The sequence below is a fragment of the Atta colombica genome, unplaced genomic scaffold (assembly GCF_001594045.1).
Source record: "Atta colombica isolate Treedump-2 unplaced genomic scaffold, Acol1.0 scaffold293, whole genome shotgun sequence".
Lineage (NCBI taxonomy): Eukaryota > Metazoa > Arthropoda > Insecta > Hymenoptera > Formicidae > Atta > Atta colombica.
In genome coordinates, this window is record NW_017259396.1 from 1482645 (window position 1) to 1486053 (window position 3409).

Consider the following 3409-nt stretch of genomic DNA (forward strand, 5'->3'; position numbering starts at 1 on the left):
ATACATGTTACTTTGTATTTTAAATTGTGACAAATCGACAATATTATGTATTTCGCAATTTATAATATATAATTTAGTTAATTAATTAATGTTTTCGCAATTAATGTTATCAGAAGCACTGAAAATATTAGTTGAAACATATACGGATTAATACACGAATTTTGAATAAACAATAATTTTGCGTACCAACAATCGCGTAGGCTCTTAATTGACTATTTTTTTTCCTCTTTTAGTTGAATTATTAAAAAGATTTCAGCTATTTCTAGTATTACAAAAATGATAACTTAAATATATACTTGATTGATACTTAAATAATATTTAAATTTATTATGTCGACATAAATATAAATATTGTTTAAGAGAAAGAGTATCAATTAAAGATATATTTAAATATCATTTCTAAAGTACTTAAAATTTATTAAGAGATTTTTTGTAATCTGTTTACAAATTACAAAACTTATTATAAACTTAAAGTATTTCTCAAAAATAGTGATTGTATCGTCAATTATTTTGATTAATTAATTATTAGGTGTACAACTTTGCTTCCGTCGTTTTTTTTCCGAAATTCGAGGCTTTATTGTAAAAAACTGGTTATACATTTATGATTCAAAGTATTGTCCATCGCTGGCCACTACTTTCTCCCATCTTTCGGGTAGCGTACGAATCCCGCGTCGAAAAAACTGGTCATCTTTTGAGGCTATCCACGAATCGATCCAATTTTTTATTTCTTCATAAGACCGGAAGTGCTGGTCAGCCAGGCCATGTGCGGCCTGATCGGTGCGGATTGATCGAAACAAGTGATAGTCAGAGGGAGCAACGTCTGGAGAATACGGCGGGAGAAATAGGACTTCCCATTTCAACGTTTCCAAGTATGTCTTGACCACTTTCGCAACATGGAATCGAGCATTGTCATGCTGCAAAATCACTTTATCGTGTCTCTCGTTGTATTGCGGCCGTTTGTCTTTCAATGCTCGGCTCAAACGCATCAATTGCGTTCGATCGCCTGTGATTGTTTCAGTCGGTTTTAACAGTTCATAATACACTACGCCGATCTGGTCCCATCAAATACAGAGCATGATCTTGGAGCCGTGAATATTCGGTTTGGCCATCGACGTGGAAGGCCGGGAACTCCCCATGATTTTCTGCGCTTGGGATTATCGTAATGAACCCATTTTTCGTCCCCAGTCACAATGCGATGCAGAAATCCCTTCCGTCTTTGCCTTTCAAGCAGCTGTTCACAAGCAAACAAACGCCGTTCAACATCTCTCGGCTTCAATTCGTACGGCACCCAATTTCCTTGCTTCTGAATCATTCCCATGGCTTTGAGGCATTTTGAAATGGCTTATTCAGTCACTCCCAATGATCGTACCAATTCTTCTTAATTTTGACACGAGTCTTACTCAAGTAATGCCTCTAATTCTGCATCTTCGAAAACCTCTCTTCCACCGCTATGCCGGTCTTCGACGTCAAAATCACCGTTCTTGAAGCGTTGAAACCACTCACGACACGTTCTTTCACTAATAGCGGCCTCACCATAAGTATTTGAGAGCATTCAATGAGCCTCAGCCGCAGATTTCTTCATATTGAAGCAAAAAATTAAAACCTCCCGCAAATGACGAGAATTTAGCTCGTAAACTGACATTTTCAATCGAGAATAACTTTATGATGCAGACACAAATCGAATGTTTCTATGGGGTTATGTTGACAGATGCCCAAGTTTATTGTATGACGTCTATGATCTATTTATTTCGACCACCACTTACCGCTAAAGCCATCTATAGGAAAACGGCGGAAGCAAAGTTGTACACTTAATATGTATAAACACATATATAAGCACATATACAATCACTATTAAAAAATCACATTTGCAATTTCCACATAGCATTATCATTCATGTACAAAATGTTTTTCGCAATTAAAGTGGAACAAGTCATAATAACATCAAATTAAATTTACATTAAATTAAATTGTGATTGATAAAAAAAATCACTTTTAGTAAACATTTTGGAGTTTTAGTAAACATTTTAACCTCATGATACTTTTTTGATCTATTCAAATAGTTTTTCAATTTTTTGCATATGATAGATTTTAGAAACATTTCTGTTAAAACATTTCATATGACATAATGCGGAATTCTTTCAGAATTGTTACACATGAGATATGAAAGATTGAAACATTTCTGAAAATTTTCCGCAATAATCGATGTTGTAATATTATATGCATTTAATAAATTATTAAATATTGACAATAAAACAATCTTATTTAGATCATGTATCTTATTTAATACATGTGAAAACACAACTAATAAATAGCAGGATGACTTCTCTCATATGCCTGTGGTGACGCACGCTGATTGCATATACATAGTCATATGAGACCTACTATTTAATGTCGATTCCGAACGACGATTTTTATTAGAGAAGTTCTCTTGGCAAAGATACTCTCTCTCTCGGTGATTTGCCATTGCCTGCTAAGAGGAGCTTCGAAAAGAGGAGTGTTCGAAAAATTTTTCGATTTTATCTGGGAATCGGAATCTTGAATCTTTGACATAGCAATCTTGTGCGCTACTCCACGCACGCATTCATATGTTTATAAATACTTAAACACGTTTAAAAAAGATTAATAATTTATTTATTAAATATAATATTTATAAAATGAATAGCAATTTAAAATATTAAAAAGAATTTATAAATTAAATCTTACTGACATTACATTAATCGTATATAAATATATGTATTAATCATTAATAATATTCATTAATGTATCATATACGTATCATATACGTATTAATTAATATCAATTATTCATACTCAAATCATACTCAATTCTTTCTTTTGAGTTACTAGAAAAGTAACATATCCTATATAAGCATTATAATTGTCCATGTGATCTACGTTACGCGAGTGAAACTTAAATAACGTAACAAAGATAGAAGAGTGTTATTCAGGAAACAGGAAATTGATTCGGTGAACAAAAGATTTGTTGGATAACAAAGACAATCCTGTATTGATTAAACGCAATAAGTCGCGTAACAGTAACAAACATCAATGAAACTTGTTTGTGTAACAAAATCGAGAAAAGAAAAAAATTTATTGAACATCGGTAAGACTGTTTGTGTAAAAAAATTGAAGAAGAAGCAATTATTAATGCGTCAGTAAGTATGAACTCGTATAAATATGTCAATTTACTAATACTTAGCGATTACTTTTATTTATTAATTCTTAACGTATTAACCGGATTTACCTAATTTTATTGCTACTGTGCTACGGAAAATCTGATAAAATATAATCAAGGAAAATGAAGGAAATAGCTAACATAATATGTTAATTTTTTATTTCCTCTCTCATATAATCTCTTAATCATGTAACAACAACTGCCAAATAACAATGTCGCAATATTTTTATATATAT